This window comes from Mirounga angustirostris, unplaced genomic scaffold, assembly GCF_029215605.1.
Source record: "Mirounga angustirostris isolate CCGP_5_RB_7025 unplaced genomic scaffold, mMirAng1.0.hap1 SCAF_1, whole genome shotgun sequence".
Classification (NCBI taxonomy): domain Eukaryota; kingdom Metazoa; phylum Chordata; class Mammalia; order Carnivora; family Phocidae; genus Mirounga; species Mirounga angustirostris.
The window spans coordinates 16,004,671-16,027,599 of NW_026991709.1; the positions used below are offsets into that span (position 1 = coordinate 16,004,671).

The following is a 22,929-nucleotide window of genomic DNA, read 5'->3' on the forward strand; positions in this document are numbered from 1 at the left end:
TGCTTCTCCCTCTGCCTCTCTTTCTGTCTCTGTCTCTTATGAATAAATAAATAAAATCTTTAAAAAAAAAAAAAGTCCTCTGGACTGGGGCACCTGGGTGGCTCAGTCGGTTAAGCGTCTGCCTTCAGCTCAGGTCATGATCCCAGAGTTCTGGGATCGAGTCCTGCATCAGGCTCCCTGCTCGGCGGGGAGCCTGCTTCTCCCTTTGCCTCTGCCTCTCTCTCTCTCTGTCTCTCATGAATAAATAAATAAAATCTTTTAAAAAAAAGAGAGAAGCTTATTAAAAAAAAAATGTCCTCTGGACAAACTGTAGCTACTTCATCTTTTGAATGTTAAAATTATATATATATGAATATATATAAATATATAAAAATATATATTTTCAAACATTTTTATTTACAATTGACATACAATGTTAAATCTCAGTGATTTAACATAGCGATTTAACAATTCTATACATTACTCAGTGTTCACCAGATAGATGTAGTCGATTTTTTTTTTAAAGATTTTATTTATTTATTTGAGAGAGAGAGAATGAGAGACACAGAGCACGAGAGGGAGGAGGGGCAGAGGGAGAAGCAGACTCCCTGCCGAGCAGGGAGCCCGATGCGGGACTCGATCCTGGGACTCCAGGATCATGACCTGAGCCGAAGGCAGTCGCCCAACCAACTGAGCCACCCAGGCGCCCCTGTAGTCGAATTTTTAAAGAACTCTCTGCAGAGCCTTATTAGCATGCTTTTAGAATTCCCTTTCCAAATTTAGATTCTGAAATTCACATGAACATGAATTATGTTCCCTTTTACCAAGAAAAAGAGTAAATGAAGATTAATGTGACGGTAGAATGAATAGTATGTTGTATTCCATTTAGGTTTTTTAAGCAAGGATTTTTAAAAAATTATCTGCCATTGATCTGAGCTGTTTTTAATCATTTTCTTTAAGAACACATTAAGAGCGGGGCGCCTGGGTGGCTCAGTCATTAAGTGTCTGCCTTCGGCTCAGGTCATGATCCCGGGGTCCTGGAATCAAGCCCCACATCGGGCTCCCCGCTCAGTGGGAGCCTGCTTCTCCCTCTCCCACTCCCCCTGCTTGTGTCCCCTCTCTCGCTGTGTCTCTCTCTATCAAATAAATAAATAAAATCTTAAAAAAATAAAAAACACATTAAGAGCAAAAAGCAGAGTAATTTCAACTAGGTCTTTCCAGTTGTGTCTCCTTGAGCATTAACAAAGGATTGGAGCACAGGTGATTACATTATTAATGCTAGAACTAGATTTCTTTTAAATCATCTAAATCATCTCCTGCTTTAACCCATGAAGAGACTCAACCATCATTTATATTTACATGTATCTTTTTTAAAAAATAATTTACACTGATAAATTCTGTTCATATTTTGAGGACAAGATCCCAGTGTCATTTACCTGACTCTTCTAAATCCATATACATGACAGTTGGGTAACTTCATTTTTTAGATCTAATTAACATTTATATAGATTGCATATATGCTAAACGCTGCTTTAAGAGCTTTAAATACAGGAGCGCCTGGGTGTCTCAGTTGGTTAAGCGTCTGACTCTTGGTTTCGGCCCAGGTCATGATCTCATGGGTTGTGAGACTGAGCCCCACCTCGGGCTCCACAGGGCTTAGAGCCTGCTTGGAATTCTCTCTCTCTTTCTCCTCTGCCCCCCACACCCCCGCCCCCCGCCTCTGTGCTCTCTCTCTCTCAAATAAATAATTTTTTTTTAAAAAGAGCTTTAAATACAGTAATTCATTTAATCCTCACAACAATCCTATGATTAGGGCCAGCTTCCTGGGCAGTGACAGAGGGCCCCATGCTCAGAAAGACCCCATTCTTGGATTAATGCTCTGCTGTCGCCATCTTGAAATTGGAACAAGGGGCCCAGCATTCACTTCACTGAAATTTGAACAAAGGGCTCAGCAAATTATGTAACAAATCCTGCCTATGAAGTGTTAGATAGAACTCTTATCACTCCCATTTTACAGATGCAGGAACTGAGGCAAAGAGAGGTTAAGTAACTTTCTCAAGGTCCAAAAGCTGGTCATTATTGGAACTGGGATTCATACCCTGCACACCTCTGAACCCCCTTGGGGGGAGAGGCTGGAAGCCCTTATGCTCAGTTCCTCACTGGTTCTGCAATCCTAACATAGGTCCTTTACTAAGAGGAATGCTGCTTTCACTCTTTCCTCCTTCAATCAAGGCTTTTTATAGCTACAGAATTGCGGTGGATAAAGAAAAATAGATGTTGCGTTCACAAACAAGCCAAATTTGAAAAAAGAACTGCTTAGCTAAACGAAAGGTGAGAGGGTTTGAAGTGGTCATGGCAGGGGCTTAGCTATTTAAATGACGAGCTAAACAGGATACCTTGGGGGCTATTTCAGGCTCTGATCCCCAAATTAGAGCTTTTAGGAGTGGGATCCAGAGCCCTACATGGGAAAGACCAAGTTAGCTGGGAACGGTGATACCACAGCAGAGGCGGAACACATCAAAGGGAGCACTCCGCTGCCTTTTATAGACGTGAAAACAGCCCTACTGCCCTGTTGTCCCGCGGGCAAACATAAATAAAAGGTTTGCATCAGCTGAGGATCAAATACTAAAGAAAAGATTCAAGATATCCTGAGGACACAGAGTCAAAGGTCAAGTCTCCTGTGGAGAGAAGCATCTGGCCTCCTTTTGCTCTGGAGTTTCCTGCCAACCTTCTTCCATCCCCATCTTCTATCTAAGGTAACTGTGGGTGTTTCACTTTGACTAAAACCTATGAGCTCAAGGGGATGGACTGCAGACATTCCCCAGTAATCCCGGGCCTGGTCCAGACCACATAAACTCTGAGGGCTATTATTATTATTATTATTATTATTATTATTATTATTATTATTAGCTGTTGTTTCGTTTTCTGTCTGCGCTCTACATTCGATTTTTTTTAAAAATCAGAATAAAACTCTCTTGTTTTACTAATTTCAAAACTAGCTTCCAAATACAGGTCAATAAAAAGGCCACCCAGATTTGGGCAGAAATGATGTCTCCAAAGCGAACCCTGGAAGCTGCTGCTTGGAACCCAGCACGCTCCTTATTGCTAACTGCCCTTGCGCAGTGCAGACCAGAACCACACTGAAGAGAGAGACCCAGTAACTGATGGTGGAGTCTTACATGAAATGAATGGTTTTCAAGAATCTTCGAGTTCTCTGACAACACTGCGTGTTTTCTGATTGGAGTATGTAAAGTCAATACAAGGTCCCATAGTTCTTAGACTACTATGATTTTCTGATTGGTCGATAGGGGCTCTGTGCCTTCTAGTATGTAGTAAATTAACCAGTATCAGTCTTCTTAGGAGGTCCCCCAACCTCTGTCCCCCTGCTCAGAACCATCAAGGACCAGGTAAGGATTCCCAAAGAGGCTTCCCTGTCCCCAAATCCATTCTGCATTTGGCTGGTGTCAGATATCCTGTCCCTCCTGGAATTCCTTTCAATAGCATCATTGCTCCATGTGCAACCAAAAGTCAGAAGCACCGACCCTGAAAGAGCAAAGCTGAGGATGCCCCTGTGAAGGCCATAGTTGGCAGCAGGGGAGTTTGCCAGGATGGTGTCTGACCTGGACCCCTGAACACAAAAAACCACCTGCAACCACACAGGTCACCGTCTAGGTTAACATCACATCACTGTTGCAGGAAACTTGGAAGATGAAGTTGTAAATAACTTGAGTGTTTCAGGAACTTCCCTAAAATTCATTTATCCAAACACTAGACTATTCAGGGTTCCTCGTTAGAGTAAATAACCACCTCTCAGAACAGTAGAGCCTTCAACCAGACTCATCAGATGATTTTTTATGCTTCCTGACAGGTGTCATTCTCAGTTTGTCTGCCAATTCTGAACTATTATATAACAAATTTTGCCCAATCCCAATCAATCCCCACCATATTGAAAGACTCACCTTAAACCATACCCCATAAATATCCCACCTTTACCCTCTCGCTGCCAGGAAGCTACTAACTCTGCTTTGCTTTATCAACGTTTTGATATTTGAAGGCTCTTTTCAGGAAGTCAGTAATCGATACTTGCTTCCCCTCCACAACCAGCTCCAACCTATTTGTCTTCCCTGATGGCACAAAGGCCACATAATCAACAACTGGATACAAGGAGGGCCTCGGGCTCTGTGAGAGTTGCAGAGCAGAAGACTGGTGCAGGCTTTCTTCCCAGTGGCTTGGGCGAAAACCTGGGAATCATCACTGGAGGACCCACCTCAGCCTGCAGGGATTTATGGACCCCCAGGAAATGGCCTCCCTGTCCCTTGAGGGGTAAGCTAAGCCCTCCCTGACTGGGAAGCTGGGAAAGCCTAAGAGAAAAGGAAGAGAGACTTTCCCTCCAGGGGTCTCAGCAATGGGTTAGCAGCCTACCTGTGCCTATCCTGCGCCTATCCTGCCTTCCCAGCAGACTTGGCTGCCACCTTTTGGAGACCCCATTGAGCAAAACTATGCCACAATGAATTTGAAAAGGAAAAGAGACACACATAAAAGGAGGCTCAGAGAGAGAGAGTAATCCATCAGATTGTTCCAATTTAGCACATGCCAAGAGAAATAGAAGTGTAGGAGAATGCCAAAGGGAAAAAAATGAAGTCCCAGTTCAGGTCCAGAAACAGGTTGGAGCTAAAAATTATCATTTTCCAGCTAACATTTCACAAGATGAGTTGGAGGAAAGGAAGGCCATGTTGATATCCAAAATGGTGGTATAAAATAACTAAAGGAATAAATATCCTTTTTGCACAAAGCAAAAATATAAATAGAATCATGAAAGAAAAAGTAAAGAATTCTGGGAGAAAGTGGTTATAATCCAAGAATCCTGTATCTAAATCACCTGTCAGTATAAATCATAATAGAGGTTCCAAGGCACAGAGGGAAAAGAAAAGAGGAAAAGAAATGATTGATAAACCTTGAATATATACACACATTCATACAGATAGATATAAACACTCAAACATACATACATATATAGATATATTCATGTACATCTTGATGGTATGCATGTAAATGAATAATGGTATAATATTTAAGAATGTTTATAAATGTATTAGTAAGTTAACATTTATTAAACTATGAAAGAGGCAAAGAGGCATCTGGATGGCTCAGTCGGTTAAGCATCCCACTCAATTTCGGCTCAGGTTGTGATCTCAGGGTCCTGGTAATGAGCCCTGAGTTGGGCTTGTGCTCAGTGGGGAGTCTGCTTGAGATTCTTTCTCTCCCTCTCCCTCTGCCCTCCCCCCCCACTCTCTCTCACATAAATAAATATTTTTTTAAAAGACTATGAAAAAGACAGTGTTTCAAGTACTTGAGTTGTAGTAAATAACTAAACCCTCATAAAACCTTCATGACGATGGTACTAATACCTCTCATTCTGTCAAATAAATAAATAAAATCTTTAAAAAAAAAAAAAAAGATTTGCCTTCATAAGGATAAAGGATTGCATTTAATGTCAATCCTTCCAAAACTACAGCAAAAGATTTTGTAATGAATGAGCACGGAACCTTAAGGAGACAGAGAAGGAGAGGAGGCAACATGAAGTTTAGGGCTGGAAATATCCAGATGTGAGAATGACAGAGGGCTGAACAAACCAGAGGGTATAAGCCATCAGCAGGGTAAGTCAAAATCCAACTCCATTTACATCACAGAATCCTCCAAAGGCTCAGCAATTGGTGGCACCAGGGACCTCTGGAAGGGAGGATGAAGTGAGAAACTAAAATAAGGAGGATGGATTGAAATCTGTTTGAGACATTGTCAGACCCTTTAATTTCCTGTTCTACTCCATACTGCCAGTAAAAGAGTGGTGTTTTATTCTCTGGAGAAAGGAGAAGAGAGGATGAGTTGGTACACCTGCCTGGAAATGGGACGGTGGCGGGGGGAGGTGTGGTTAAGTGAAAGTACAGGTCTTCCTGTCTGCCCGTTCTGCAGTGCAGGCACACAGGAGACTGGAAGATTCTTCTCAGGAAAATCTGACAGACCCAAGAAGACGGGTCTAAAGAGACTGATCCCAGGAGGAGGAGGAGCTCCCAGCAAACCCAATAGCCAGATTACCTTCCAGTGCACAGGCCCACCTATGCATTCAGAGCTTCCGGCCAGCATTTACCTCCTTATTTTTAAACAAGAGCAGACAACCGGAAATCACCAGACACCTTAGGAACACCTCTAACATGAAAAATAAAAAACAACAACAAAAAAATAAAACACACAAACAGACAAACAAAAACCATAAAGCTATTGGAAGATGCAGAGACTACAGAGAGAGGAAAAAATACATCTTAAAATACATGTAGATAGAGGGTGGGGGGATGTGTGGAAGCGATAAAGGGGGTTAAACGTACACTTATGGTGATGAGCACTGAGCAATGTATAGAATTGTTGTATCATTATATTGTACACCTAATATAACTAATAGAACACTGTATGTTAATTATGCTTCAATCAATATATATGTTCAGATTTGATATATATATTCAGAATATATATATTTATATTCAGATTTAAAGGAAGATGAAACATCCATGAAACAAAAATAGGATAGTATAAAACAAAGAAGCATTCAGAGAAGGAAAAGAAGTTCTTTGAAATTAAGAACATGAGGGGCGCCTGGCTGGCTCAGTCAGGAGAGCAACTCTTTTTCTCGGGGTCATGAGTTCAAGCCCAATGGGGGGCATAAACCTCACTTTAAAAAGTAGAAATGAGGGCGCCTGAGTGGCTCAGTTGGTTAAGCAACTGCCTTCGGCTCAGGTCATGATCCTGGAGTCCCTGGATCGAGTCCCGCATCCAGCTCCCTGCTCAGCGAGGAGCCTACTTCTCCCTCTAACCCTCCCCCCTCTCATGTACTCTCTATCTCTCTCATTCTCACTCTCTCAAATAAATAAATAAATCTTTAAAAAAAAAGAATATTTTTTAAAAATAAAAATAAAAAGTATAAATGAAAAACTCAATGGAAAGGGTAGAAAAGAAAATTAAGAAAATTAAGAGCCTACCAGCAAGTAGAACAAAAAGGCACAGAGATGGAAAATGGAATGTGGTGGGGGTTAAGAAAATTAGAGGACTAGTCCCACCATTGTTTGAATATAGGAGTTCCAGAAAGTGAAAAAGTAGAAAATGTACCTCGAAATTAATGGCTTTAGTTAAGATCTATAACTAATTAATTATGGGTGATTAAAGTACATAATGGCAGAGATATATGAATGTATGTCCGTATAATGAATGTGAGGCTTTTTATGAAGGAAAAAGATTAATTTTGTGTTTAAAGTAAAATGTCTGGTCCCAAGGTGTAATTGAAGATAGTAAAAGAAAAAAACTTGCATGGGTACAAGTTGTAGAAGTTTTGAAGAGAAGTGAAAGTGTGCTCGAATTTTCTAAATCAAGGAAATGCAAATTAAATATACAATATAATATCACTTTATACATCATTGGACTGATAACCTCTTAAAAACAGAAAACATCTTTTGTTGGCAGGGCTGCAGGGAAAATATACAGCTGTGGATTGCTAGATTAATGTCTTCTTGGAGAGTAAACTGACAACATCAACTAAAATTAAAGATTGTGTATACCCTCTCACCCAGAAGTCCCACTCCTGGGAATCTACCCTACAAAAAATGAAAGCTGTGGTACAGACAGTATAATACAAGACCGTTTACTGGATTATGGTACATAATGGGAAAAATGGAAACAAAATGAGTGCCCATCAGCAGGAGAAAGTTGGTTCAATCACAATATTGTTATACAAAGGATTGTCATATAGCCATTCAAAAGAATGAATTAGAGCCAATGAAGTTGGATTGGAGGGATTATTGCTGAGTGAGAAAAGCAAGATGCAGAAAAGCATGTATAACATAATTTCTTTGTATAATACATATACATAGTCATAAGTAGGCTTATGCATATCTATGTTTGAATATGATCATATGGGCATGGAGAGAAATATTAAAGGAGACTTTTATTAACATGGGTTGGGAGGAGGAGCAGTGAGTAATGTGGGGACTCTAAGGATGGTAGGAGGGGAAACCAAATCAAAAAGAAAAGAAATTCGGGCGCCTGGGTGGCTCAGTTGGTTAAGCGACTGCCTTCGGCTCAGGTCATGATCCTGGAGTCCCGGGATCGAGTCCCGCATCGGGCTCCCTGCTTGGCAGGGAGTCTGCTTCTCCCTCTGACCCTCCTCCTCTCATGCTCTCTGTCTCTCATTCTCTCTCTCTCTCAAATAAATAAATAAAATCTTAAAAAAAAAAAAAATTTAAAAAAAAAAAAAGAAAAGAAATTCACTTAAACAAGGAGGCAAGATTTGATCACATTTATTCATTTGTACATAGGTGTATGAAGTTTTTTTTTTAACTTACAGGGGAAAATATTGTTTAATTTTCAAAAAAAGGAGCATTATTTGATATATTTAATTAATTGTCACTTTGTAAAGCACAGTCTGAAGAAGATCTGAAGAGATGTTTTTCCAAAGAAGACATACGGATGGCCAGCAGGTACATGAAAGAGAAAGAATGAACACTTCTAGGAAGGCTGAGAAAAATCAGAGAAAGTCCTTCTTTAAGCATAGAATCCCCCAGGGCAAGCTCTACTTCCTGTGTTGGAGTCCTAGAGACACAAAGCAAAAGATCAGGCCTGGTCCAGAGGCTAATCTGCAACTGGTTCCCACCACTAAGCCGGGGGTAGATACCTGGATGGAAATCACACGGTCCCAGGTACAATAGGAGACAGTCAATGAAAGTTCCTTCCCTGCTCATCAGGAAACAATGTGCTTCTCAGTGTGACAAGTCCTATCTCTGGGCTTCACAGGGAAGTGAGTGGTCCTTCACTGGGACCCAGAGTTTGGCTGAGGAGAGCTAGTTATTTACAAATAACTATTAAATGTATCTAGTTGGGGGCAGAGCTAGGCTTGTGTGCCCCCAGAAGATTGACCACTGAATCTCAAAGGCATGCGAAGACTGCAGGAAGGACATGGTTGAGAAGCCAGTGCATGCAGAAAGAGAATGTCCACCTCGGTTAATGAGGATTAGCTGGAGGATATGCTGTGGTTCATAGCAGACGTACTTTCGGGGTAATGCTTCCGGGAGCGTTGTAATTAGAGATGGCCACACACACATTCTGTCATTTAGGCAGGTCAACAAATACGCGGCCCTTTCCTGTGTGTGATTCCAAATACTCCCAGCTCAGGACAGTGTCAGGTTTCTATGCAGGACTTTTCTAATCCAGACAAGCTTTCCCTCTGAGCAAAGGTTCTCAAATTCACGGTATGTGGGTAAGGCAGGTCAGAGAGGAGTGGAAAACAGCAAAGCTCGCCTCCATGTGGAGGAGTTGCTTGTTGTTCAGACCCTGTGTGGTTGTAAATGAAATGACCTCTGTTGGGCGTCCCCATGCAGACCACACACAATAGAAAGAGGAAAAGGGAACGCAGTTAACTGTGGAAAGGGGTTTGTTCTGCTGGGATGACAATAGTTTAAATATAAACCATAGCTCTTGCTGAGAGGAGACCTGGAGAATGTTTCTGGAAGGAGAACAGAAGGAACCTCAAGGGAAAATAACGTGTTGTTTTTAAAGCATCATCTGGGGTGATGCTGATGCCGCTGGTCCAAGGACTACCCTTTGAGGAGCAGGGCCTTGAAGGACACAAGCCCTGAGGCTGAGTGACAAGAAAATATGCATTAAAAAAATGCAAACAGCATCATGGCTGGAGTTTGTATTGATGGGAACTCAACACCACGGACCAGTGGGCTGGAAAACCAGGAAGGATGAGAACAGGATGGCCCTTTTGAAGTAACTTGCTACATAGTAATAAGTACCTAGTACAAAGGAATTTGGCAGAAGTTCTTAAGAGAGACACACAGAAATATCCTCTTAACCTTGACTTTGTCATCTGTCCCAAGGAACTCACCAAGAAACCAGGCAAGAGATGCCCTATGCAAGAGAAAGCATCATGGAGCTGCTTTGTGTCAAAAACCAACCCAAGAAATGAAAAGAGGAAGTACAAAATACAAAGCACACCCCCACCTGGTCAGTGTCAGGCTAAAGGTGGAAGTGGGTCCCCACAACACAGTTCTGACCTAGGAGACCAGGCCTACTCTGCACTCCCTAGACCACTCACTGGTCAGAGTGGGGGGCAGGTGTCAAGGCCACCATGGAAGCAATGGGCATGCCACAAGCTATTAAGGGTATTCTTTAGGTGCATTCTTCTCCCAGGTCTTTAATTTACTGTGCATGCCCTTCAAGGCACCAGGAATCCAGGGCAGCCTAATGTGTTCTGGCTCCCTTCCCATGGAAACCAGTGCAGATTTGGAGGGGAGGAGGAAACAGTGGAAAAGTGGGAGGTGGAGGCAATTTGAGTTTTGCTACAAAGATCCTCCAATATACCACTGACACATTCCCCAGTTGCCTAGACAAATTAATAGGCTTTTGAGTGGAGTTAGGCTCTGTTTGCTTGCAGAGCCACTTTGTTCAAATATATAGTCATATAATTAAGATGATTTTAGCTGCAACTAACCAAAATTCCAACTCAAAGAACTGAAACAATAAGAAAATCTGTAGGGTACAAGACAGAGTTGAGGTAGACTAGTTCCGGTGTTGATTAATTCAGTGGTTTGATGACTTTATCGCAGACCCAATGTATTAGTCAGGATTCTCCAGAGGAAAAGAACCGCTAAGATTCATATAGATATATAGAAAGGATTTATTATAAGAGATTGGCTTATGCAGTTATGGAGGCTAAGAAGTCCCACGATCTGCCATCTACAAGCAGGAGGCCCAGGGAAGCTGGTGGTGTAGTTCCACTCCAAACCCAAAGGCCTGGGAACCAGGACGGCCAATGATGTAAGTACCAAACTGAGACTGAGACCCAAGCACCAACAGCCAAGGGCAGGAGAAGATGCATATCCCAGCTCAAGCAAGAGAGAAAATTTGCCCTTCCTCTATCTTTTTTGTTCTATTAAGGCTCTCAGAACATTGGATTATGCTCCCCTTCCTTAGTGAGGGCCATCTTCTTTACTTAGTCTACAGATTCAAGTGCTAATCTCTCCTGGAAACACTTTCACAGACTCACTCAGAAATAATGTTATACCAGCCATCTAGCCATCCTTGAGCCCAGCCAAGTTGACACATAAAATTAGCATCACACCCAGCTTTTTGCTTCTTTTTTTTTCAAGTTTTTATTTAAATTCCTGTTAGTTAACATATATGGTAAAATTGGTTTCAGCTATAGAATTTAGTGATTCATCACTTATATACAACACCCAGTGCTCATCACAAGTGCCCTCCTTAATGCCCATCACCCATTTAGACCATCCCCCACCCACCTGCCTCCAGCAACCCTCAGTTTGTTCTCTATTAACTATAGGGTCTCTAATGGTTTTTGCTTCTTTAAGCTCTGCTATTCTGTGTTGGCTTTATCCTTCAACTGACTCTTACCATGGTCACAAGATGGCAGTAGCACTTCCAGAGGTCATAGCTAGATATGACAAAATCAATATAAAGAAGAAAATGTTGGGGCACCTGGGTGGCTCAGTCAGTTAAGTGTTAGACTCTTGATTTCATATCAGGTCATGATCTCAGGGTCCTGCAATTAAGCCCTGCATCAGGCTCCGTGATCAGTGCAGAGTCTACTTGAAGTTTCTCTCTCTCTCTCTCCCTCTCCCTCTGCCCCTCTCATGCACTTGCTCACTCTCTCTCTCAAATAAATAAATAAATCTTTAAAAGAAGAAAATGTCTATTCTTGTATATCTCTCTTAGGAATATTTGCCATATTCCTCTGTGTTACATATCTATTCTTATATTAAAAAAAAATTACTACAAAAATTAACAGTTGAGGCAGGGATTGGCAAATTTTCTTTCCATAAAGAATGAAATGATAACTATCTTTGGCTTTGTGGTTCACATAATCTCTATCACAATTACTCAACCCTGCCATTGTAATGGGAAAGCAGCAATAGACAACATGTAAATCAATGGACATGACTGTGTTCCAATAAAACTTTATTTACAAAAACAGGCAGCAGGGGTGCCTGGGTGGCTCAGTCGTTAAGCGTCTGCCTTCGGCTCAGGTCATGATCCCAGGGTCCTGGGATCGAGCCCCACATCGGGCTCCCTGCTCCGCGGGAAGCCTGCTTCTCCCTCTCCCACTCCCCCTGCTTGTGTTCCCTCTCTCGCTTGTCTCTCTCTGTCAAATAAATAAAATCTTTAAAAAAACAAACAAACAGGGGTGCCTGGGTGGCTCAGTTAGTTAAGCGACTGCCTTTGGCTCAGGTCATGATCCTGGAGTCCCAGGATCGAGTCCCGCATCGGGCTCCCTGCTCGGCAAGGAGTCTGCTTCTCCCTCTGACCCTCCCCCGTCTCATGCTCTCTCTCTCTATCTCATTCTCTCTCTCAAATAAATAAATAAAATCTTTAAAAAAAAAAATAAATTAAAAAAAATTAAAAATAAATAAAAATAAATAAAAATTAAAAAACAAACAAACAACAACAACAACAACAAAAAACAGGCAGCAGGCTGGATTTGGTCTTCCATTTATAGTTTGCCAACTCCTGTCTTAAAACAACAAACATCTTTTACCTCACACTGTTTCTTTAGGTCAGGAATCTGGGCACAGCTCAGCTAGGTGGTCTTGGCTCAGAGTCTCTCATGAGGTTGCAGTCAACCTGGGGCAGTGTCATCTGAAGTCTTGACGAAAGCTAAAGGATCTGCTTCCATGATGGCTCCTCCAAATGGCTGTTAGCAAGAGGCCTCATTACATGTACCTCTCCATAGGGCTGCTTAAGTGTCCTCGGCAGCTGGCTTCCTCCAGAATGTGAGATCTGAGAGAGAGAGTAAGAAAAAAGCCATGACATCTTTTTATGACCTGGTCATACATATTTTGCCATATCCTAGTCTTTGGAATTGAGTCATTTGTCCAGCTCACACTCAAGAGGTAAAGAATTAGTGTCTCTCTTGTGAGGGGTCAAAACATAAAAACAAGATGATGGCATCAAATCAGTCTTGATGTCTTGGGCCAAATGTGTGCTCCATTTCTAATAATTGAGATTTAGCCTTATTCCTGAAGCCTATTTTTACCATGTACTTGATTTCTCTGTTCCCTGGGCCTCAGCTCATTGACCTAAAACTCACCCAAGTTGGAGAGACTCTTCAAGCAGACTCCCCGCTGAGTGTGAAGCCCAACGCAGGGCTCACTCCCACGACCCATGAATTCATGACCTGAGCCAAAACCTAGAGTTGGACGCTCAACCAACTGAGCCACCCAGGCGTCCCCAAGACTCTTTATCGCATGTGCTACTGGGAAGCCACAGGTCTGCCATGTATGGTTGTACAGTGTGTACACTGTGTAAGGGGCCCAGATGAGATGAAAAATTGGGGCTGAAATCTAGCCTGCACTCAGTTCATCAAGCCTTGTCCCCTGAAGAAGGAAACAATTTTTGTCATTCTTTTGCCTGAAGGAGCCACCTCTACAAGGATCTACATAAAAGGTGACTTATGTACCTGGGATGTTGATTTTTTGCATGATTTGTCCCCAACCTTGGTATATTTGTCTGTAACTCCAGCCTGTTGAGATTTATTTGGGTCCTGACTCTGGTATTCACCACATTCCCTATGTCTCCATAACTTTATATGTCAGGAGGTTACACATACCCAGAGAATACATGAGACAATCCATTTGGGTTCAGGTTTAAAAAAAAAAAACTTCTGTTTCTAAGGGGTTTTATTCATCTAGAGAAAGAAAGAAATTAAGCCTTACTATAAATTAGTTAATGTTAGTTGATGTTTATAAATTAATGTCAGCAGATGTTCATAATTTATAAATAAATATATGTATATTGAGGTAGACGCTCAGAAGTTTTTATAGATGCATGATCAGGAAATATTAAAGACTATTGTTTAATATCATCATCTAAGTCACTGATAAAAATTTTAAATGAGGCCAGGCTGAAAATAGAACCTAGAAATGAAGACTGATCCAATAGGCTATCTGGGTACCAATACAATTTGATCCCGCATCTAAGCCAAATCAACTGTTACCTAACAGATACTCCATGCTCAGCAGCCTCTAAGATGGTCCCCAGTGATCCCAACTCCTGCTTTTCACACCCACGTAAACGATATTTTGCATGACAGATCATGCAGCTTTGTAAAAATCCTGAACCAGAGGTGTCCGACTAAGCCACCCCCAGATTCCTGACCCATAGAAACTGTGAGACCAAAAATGTTTGCTGTCATAAGTTGCTAAGTCCAGGAAATTTTGTAACACAACAGTAGATAACTAATAGACTCTTCTAAGTGATTTGTAATAGATATCTCTAAACTTGCAACAACAAACAACCCTGCAACCTAAATATTATCATCCTAGTTTTACAAATGAGTAAAGAAAGGCTCAGAGTATTTAAATGGCTTTTCCGGTTTAAAACAGCTAGTAAATGACAGGATTCACTCTAAAATCCACACTCTTTTCCACTTACAATAATTATTCCCATATCTAGCTCTATGACCTTGAGCAAGTAACATCAAACTCTTAGTTTCCTCATCAGTAAAATTGGGGACTGAAACGAATTATTCATCTCTAATATTATAAAATTCCATCCCCCTCCTCTGCTTTAGCCACAGCCCGAGAAGCAAGTTTAAATGACTTTTATGCTAGAGAATGTTGGGGGTGAGGGGTGAGGATTTGAAGATCACTTGATTTAGCTAAAGAAATACATTGAAGTCAGAAACCACTGAAGCTTAGGAATCTCCATTATTTCTGTAGCTGATGCCAACCGCTTCCCATATGTCCCAGTGCTGCCACTCAGAGGATAAAAGGGGGATGCGGTCTATTTCTTTTTTTCTTTTTTTTTTTTTTTAATTTTATTTATTTGACAGAGAGAGACAGAGAGAGAGGGAACACAAGCAGGGGGAATGGGAGAGGGAGAAGCAGGCTTCCCGCCAAGCAGGGAGCCCGATGCGGGGCTCAATCCCAGGACCCTGAGATCATGACCTGAGCCGAAGGCAGACACTTAAGGACTGAGCCACCCAGGCGCCCCGGATGTGGTCTATTTCTTAGGAGGAAAGGAAGAAGCATCTACTCTATCAGAGATCCCCCAGCTACAAAAAATATAACGAAAGTAATAAAACTTATTTTTACTGCAACTCAGCGTACATCCCCTTAATAGAGTGATGTGACAGAAAGAACTTTGCAGAGCAATGCAGAGAAAGAGGTAGCATAGAGGCAAAGAGGGGCGCCATGATGTATTTACACATTCTTTTTTTTTTTTTTTTTAAGAAAAAGAGGGAAAGAGAAAGCACGAGTGGGGAGGTGGGGCAGAGAGAGAGGGATAGAGAATCTTTTTTTTTTTTTAAGATTTTATTTATTTATTTGAGAGAGAATGAGAGCACATGAGACGGGGGAGGGTCAGAGGGAGAAGCAGACTCCCTGCCGAGCAGGGAGCCCGATGCGGGACTCGATCCCGGGACTCCAGGATCATGACCTGAGCCAAAGGCAGTCGCTTAACCAACTGAGCCACCCAGGCGCCCCAGGGATAGAGAATCTTAACTAGGCTCCACGCTCAGCATGGAGCCCAATGCGGGACTCGATCTCAGGACCCTGCGATCATGACATGAGCAGAAACCAAGAGTCAGACACTTGCCTGACTGAACCACCCAGGCACCCCAACTTACACATTCTGAGATTCTGTTTCACTTTATCATGCTTTGCTATCATTTTCACTGGCTTTTTTGTATGTGTTCTGTTTTGACTCTTTCGATCTGTACCGGTGGTGCCTTCAAAAACCAGTGTTTCCAGCTAAGCCTCAAACCCAAAAACGTGGGAGCTACTGCCCTAAACCCTAGGACAATGGCCCACCTTGATCAGGGAGGGGACCTTTCGGCAGAAGCCCCTTCAAAACTCCCCCTGCCACTTTGGCATCTTTGGAAGTAAAAGGAATAGAGAGTTTCCACTTTAACCTGATGAAGAGGCTATTGTCCTCATAACTGAAGACACGAAGTCCGGATAAACAAACAGGTAGATAAAGGTAGATAAAGGTACAACAAGTTCCTCTCTTCCTCAATGGAAAGAGGCCCAGTAACAAATCTCTTGGGGTTTAATAGTATTTAGCAAGGCAGACTAGTTGGAAGCTTAAGGCCTTTGCTGTCTGATCATCCATTTGTTTCTTCGATGGTTCTACCATTTACTAGGTGGGCGAACACAGACAAGTTATTTGCCTTCTCTAAGCCTTAATTTCCATCTTTGCAAAAAGGAGGGAATTATGAAACCTCCCTCATGTATTATTGTGAAGGTTAAAGAAGATAGAACAGGGCACAGTGGTGCAAATAGTGGGGATTCAATAAATGCTGGATTTTCCTCTTTTGCATGCTTTTTTTTCTCTTAAGAAATTTCCATTTTTAAAAATCACCCTGGCTGCTCTAGGGAGACCGTATATAAATGGGAAGAATGGAAACAAGGAGATGAATCCAGAGGCTATTGCAGTTACAAAAGTGAGATACTAGTGGCTTGAACTCAGGGGGTTTGAGTGGAAAAAGAGAGAAGTGGTTAGGTCTGGGATGTGTTTTAAGGCTTTGTATTTTGTACTTCCTCTTTTCATCTCTTGGTTTGGTTTTTGACACAAAGCAGCTCCATGATGCTTTCTCTTGCATAGGGCATCTCTTGCCTGCCTTCTTGGTAACTGACTGAGTTCTGTGGGTCAGATGACAAAATCAACCTTAAGAGGATATTTGTGTATGTCTCTCTTAAGAACTTTTGCCAAATTCCTTTGTACTAGGTACTTATTCCTATGCAGCAAGTTACTTCAAAAGGGCCATCCTAGTCTCATCCTTCCTGGTTTTCCAACCCACTGGCCCACGGTGTTGAGTTCCCATCAACACAAACTCCAGCCATGATGTTGTTTGCATTTTTTCTTTTTTTTTTTTTAAACCATTTTATTTTATTTTATTTTTTATAAAGATTTTATTTATTTGACAGAGAGAGAGATAGTGAGAGCAGGAACACAAGCAGGGGGAGTGGGAGAGCGAGAAGCAGGCTTCCTGCCGAGCAGGGAGCCCGATGTGGGACTCGATCCCAGGACCCTGGGATCATGACCTGAGCCGAAGGCAGACGCTTAACGACTGAGCCACCCAGGCGCCCCATTTTTTCTTTTTGATGCATATTTTCCTGTCACTCAGCCTCAGGGCTTGTGTCCCCCAAGGCCCTGCTCCTCAAAGGGTAGTCCTTGGACCAGCAGCATCAGCATCACCCCAGATAATGCTTTAAAAATAACACATTCCTTTCCCTTGAGGTTCCCATGTATAGACTGCCCACAGCGGTCATTTCATTTACAACCGCACAGGGTCTGAACAACAAGCACCTCCTCCACTTGGAGGCGAGCTTTGCTGTTTTCCACTCCTCGCTGACCTGCCTTACCCACATACCGTGAGGTTTTAAGGGTAGAGTTGACAGGATTTACTATAAGGCACAAGGAAAGAGAAAAAAAATCCCTGTTAAAATTTATATTTAGCTTATTTCATCCCAAAGAAAGGGAACTTGACCCAATCCTATCCAGATTAGCATTGTCCAAAGAACTTTCAGTGACGCTGGAAATGTTCTACATAGGTGCTGTCCAATATAGTAGACATTAGCCACATAAGCCTTTTGAGCTCTTGCAGTGTGGCTAGTATGACTAAGGAATTGATTTTTTAATTTTATTTAATGTTTTTATTTTAATTCCAGTGTAGTTAACATACTGTGTTGTATTAATTTCAGGTATAATGATTCAACAATTCATATGTTACTCAGTGCTCATAATGATAAGTGTACTCTTAGTGCCCTTTATCTATTTCATCTACTCCCCCCCCACCCACTTCTGAATCCCCTTGAAATTAATCATTTTTCCCATAGGCACTATGGCCAAGTTTATATATGTACCATATTGGACAGTGCAAGTCTGGGTAATATGCCCCCTAGATGTTTCCCACTATAATTTCTTCCACTTATACAGACACAATTTACAGAACCTATGATCTGCTCTCACATACACTCTTATGATCTTGTCCAGTCTTAACTACTTGACCGGTTTCTATTGACTGAGCTAAAACCTGGGGAAAAAATTATCAAGACTCCTCTACTTCTGGGGCGCCTGGGTGGCTCAGTTGGTTAAGCGACTGCCTTCAGCTCAGGTCATGATCCTGGAGTCCCTGGATCGGGTCCCGCATCAGGCTCCCTGCTCGGCAGGGAGCCTGCTTCTGCCTCTGACCCTCCCCCCTCTCATGTGCTCTCTCTCTCTCATTCTCTCTGTCTCAAATAAATAAAAAAAAAAAAGACTCCTCTACTTCTGTTCATCCCAATATTATGACAGTAAGGGATAACCCATTTTGACCAACTGTAAACATCATTATAAAAATTATATCTTTACATGTTTTAACTAACTGGAATATTGGTCTTCTGCCTAAAGTATGGGAAGTCAATTGCTAAGAAACTATATATCATGTTGCTTGACCATGGTGCCTATAGGAAAAACTATTAATTTCAAGAGGATTCAGAATGAACTGGTAGTAAACCCACTGTCTTGTAGCCTAAAAACTGAAATGTTCATCACACCACAGGATACTTAGCAGGCATCTCAAGGTTGACTTATGGGGAATTGTAGTGGTGATTGTTAAAATTGAAAATAAATTTTAATTTTGTTTTATCTCATATTTAATGCTTAATAGTAAAATTTCCAATTTCCCTTTCTCTTTTCTTCCTTTCTTTTCTTTTCTTTTCTCATTTTCCTTAGGCAAGTTCCAAATATCTGTTGGCTACCATTTAGTCCATATACACCTAAACAATGTGTTCAAAAACAAACTTATCATCTAAGCTACATTAAAAATCCAAGGTCTCACCATGGCATGCATACCCCCTCCATATTCTTATTAGATGCTTATGAAGATTTTTTTGGTTCTGTCTGCCCAGGATCACTTTTTTTCTGATAATTGCAACTGCTTTCTCCCTAAGATGATATTCCTGTCCCCCACTTGTGATTTGTTTTTATTATTTTTTTATTGTTATGTTAATCCCCATACATTACCTCATTAGTTTTAGATGTGTTCCATGATTCATTGTTTGTGCATAACACCCAGTGCTCCATGCAGAATGTGCCCTCCTCAATACCCATCACCAGGCTAACCCATCCTCCCACCCCCCCTCCCCCCTAGAACTCTCAGTTTGTTTTTCAGAGTCCATCATCTCTCATGGTTCGTCTACCCCTCCGATTTCCCCCACTTCATTCTTCCCCTCCTGCTATCTTCTTCTTCTTCTTTCCCCCACTTGTGATTTTAGCAAGACAGCCAATCATGGTATTCCTCCCATTCCCCAGCTATAATCAGTGGCCTATATATGATGTGATCAGAGTTCTTATCTGAGATTTTATATGCATCATGAAAGAGAGGAAACCTCACTTTTCTTTGTAGTTGCTAAAATGAGATGTTATAAACCTTGTACTAATCATGCCTCTAATCATTAGTTGTCATTTCCCAACCATATGGAGGAAGCTCCTCTGAAATGGAAGAGAGTAAGACCAGCATGTAGAGGACAGGAAGAGAGCAGAGGGGCAGGCCTGATGGTTTCCTTTCATTCCCCTTGAGGACAGATCCACTCATGAACTTCCCAGCCCCATAAGCAGGGGAGAGGAAGATAGGAAGGGCTAGAAATGGAAAGGCAAGTCAAGAGAAGGAAATAACTGAGTAACTGAAATAACTAAGTAACTGGGCTGGAACTCAAACCCAGATGTTTCCTTTTCATAGATAAACAGCAATATCTTAACAGTCAAGGCAATAAATAGAGACATCTGAGTTAGGAAGGTGGCTATGTATATGAGCATGGTGGAATGGGGGGACCTGAGTCCTCAAATGCAACTTCCCCCAGAAAACTATAATGCACTAGCTGTGTACCATCTCTGATGTGAGGAGGGCAGCTTCCCTCCATGAGGCAAAGCCTTGTCATTGCCTATAATCACACATAGATCACACAAAGAATTTAGACCTGGAGCCATACTAGCTAATACAAATTTTGTACCATTTACCAAGTAAAGACACTATTTTGCTGCATTGACTAAGCAAAGAAGCCTATCAAATCAACCAATGCTTATTGATAGAAATGTTTCCAGCAATGGTTCTTAAAGTGTGGTCCCTGGACCAGCAACATCAGCATCATCTGGAAACTTCTTAGAAATTCAAATTCTCGGACCCCAGCCTGGACTTTCTGAATCAGAAAATGCAGGGATAGGAGCCAGCAATTTGTGTTTTAACAAGTCCCAGGTGATTCTGATGCATGCTGAAGTTTGAGAGGCACTGCTCTAGAGGAGAGTTTCTCAAATTCAGCACTATTGGCATTTTAGGACTGATCAATCTTTGTTGTAGGGAGGTATCCTGGCATCGTAGGATATTTAAATGAGTCTCTGGAATCGACCTGCTAGATTCCAGCACCATCCTGCTAATGTGACACCCCAAAATATCTCCAGACTAAATCTCCAAAGCTAAATATCCCCTGGGGGGACACAATTGTCCCCAGTTGAGAACCATTGCCCTAGAGTCACAACTATGGCCCGGACTGGTCCAAGCCTAAATCGTGACATATAAACAATCATGTCAATAACATATATGCATTCAAGTGTTCACAGGTATGTGACAATGTGACATAAACTAAGGTTTGAATCATTTATGGTTTACAAAGCACTTTGATATATATGTCACTTGTTCTCACATTGATCCTATGCAGAAGGTAATTATCATCATTCTCGTATTACTGGTAAGGAAACTGAGATTCAAATAGGTTACTTGATGTGCCCAAGATCACTGCCTGCTAAGTAACTGGGCTGGAACTCAAACCCAGATGTTTCCTTTTCATAGATAAACAGCAATATCTTAATAGATGGGCTATAAAGGGGGTATTTCTATCCTTGAAAAATATCATTGCTGGGGCGTCTGGGTGGCTCAGTCGGTTAAGAGTCTGCCTTCAGCTCAGGTCATGATCCCAGGCTCCTGGGATCCAGCCCTGCATTGGGCTCCCTGCTCAGCTGAGAGCCTGCTTCTCCCTCTCCCTGCCACTCCCTCTGCTTGTGCTCTCTCTGTCAAATAAATAAATAAAATCCTAAATATATATATATATATATATATTGCTTTTGGAACAAATCCAATATTAGCTGAGAAATAGTAGTTGTAGGAATACTTAAATAGAATGTTCAATATGAAATGTGTTGCGTATGCAAGAGTAGGGTAAGCCTATCCATAGATAGCATGGGCTGTTACTTAGAAAGAAAATTTTTGTGACAGTTTCTGTGAGCCTTAGAGATACTGGGGAGATCTGTACTCAAATCAAAGTAGTACAAAATAGCACAGCTAAACAAAGCCAGGAAGACTCTTTGTCCTCTAAACCATACCTTTTTGGGGAAAGTAAAACAGAATCAGAATCATTGGCTGAACGAGAGAAAGAAAGAGAAAAACCCAGAACACCAGAGAGCCATTGTCCCGCTGTGACCCAGATCCTTGCAGAATGAAGTGCTGTTCAACCAGCATTAGGCTCCTAGGGAGCAGTGTGCAAAAAGCCCACAAGGCCCACAGCTTCCAGGGAGTGGATGTGATACTCATCCAGAGGCGAGCTGGGGATTTCCACGGGCACAGTAATAGACTTTGGCTTCTGGGTGCGCATCCAATCACCAGCAGCCAACTCGCTGACCTTTGGACAGTCCTCCAACAAGGCCAAACTTGTTGCAGAGCATAAAACTGAAATTCTAAATAAAGATCAAGGCCAACTCAAAGTCACCATGAGACAAATGACCCCAAAGAAACTTTTTGATGTCAGTTCTTTTTTGCTCTGAGAAGAATTTGAAACCTCTTGCCTCTTCTTTAGAGAGGATTATTAAAGGTCTATAAACTGGAGCTTAAATCTGGAAACATTTCTAATCAGAGGAAAGAGCATTGCGCCTGGAGTCAGAAGGCCTGGGTTCTGGTCCTGGATGTTCAATGGAGAAACCACTGAGCCTGCCCTGGCATCAGGTTTGGGTTTTATTTTTTTTCCATAAAGCAGAGAGATGTGACTACAGAAAGTCTAGGATTCCTTCAGTGAGTATAATACTCTTCACCAACATCTGAAACTTGCAGTTAATATACCCACAACTTGGGAAACATCATGCATAAAGTTTAAAAAGCCAGGATTTTAGATTCATTCAGACCGAGCATGAAATCCCAGCTCTGCTGTGTTAGTTGGGCCTAACCCTTCCTATCCTCAGTGACCTCATCTTTAAAATAGAGGTGATGGTAATAGTACCCAACCCAAAAGGCTATTGTAACTATTAAATGGAATCATCTGGATAAACAATTAGCACACAGTCCTTGGCCCATAAGAAGTATGAAATAAATGGTCGTTGTTATTATACATTTGAAAATGGACACTCGGAAAAATAAAATTGAAGGTTTTTTTAAAAAGATTTTATTTATTTATTTGAGCGACAGAGAGCATGTGAGAGAGAGAGAGAGAGCACAGAGGGAAGGGCAGAAGGAGAAGCAGACACCCCACTGAGCAGGGAGCCTGATGCGGGGCTTCATCCCGGGACCCCGGGATCATGACCTGAGCTGAAGGTAGCTGCTTAATCAACTGAGCCACCCAGACACCCCCAAAATTGAAGGTTTTGATTAAAGTCTGTACCTCATATTGTGACAGAAGGAATGAGAGCCACTTAAAAATTGGCTAAGAAATATTATTTACATTCTATTAAAAAGCTCTCAGAATTGGTAGATAAAAGTCTCTCAAAAGGACATAGACCGTTTCTCATGTTTCCTGCTTCCAAATCAGTAGGTAATTAAACATAAAGGGTCCCTGCATACTTAGCACCATTTTGTAGTACACCCTGTTCTGCTAATTTTTAGTTAGGGATACATACACACACATACACAAAAGAGTGAGGAGAAAAGGAAGC

The 22,929-nt window shown here is 41.7% G+C and overlaps 1 protein-coding gene across 2 annotated transcripts in view; it reads right to left on the bottom strand.

Annotated features, from left to right (window-relative positions):
* The window catches only part of MAP3K7CL (MAP3K7 C-terminal like), a 93,591-nt gene that overhangs the window by 52,803 nt on the left and 17,859 nt on the right, over window positions 1-22,929 (bottom strand). For both annotated transcript variants that reach the window (XM_054504120.2, XM_064579778.1), the window contains one exon: window positions 12,575-12,816. The gene's annotated coding sequence lies outside the window, so the exon portion shown is untranslated. The remainder of the gene's footprint in view (window positions 1-12,574; window positions 12,817-22,929) is intronic.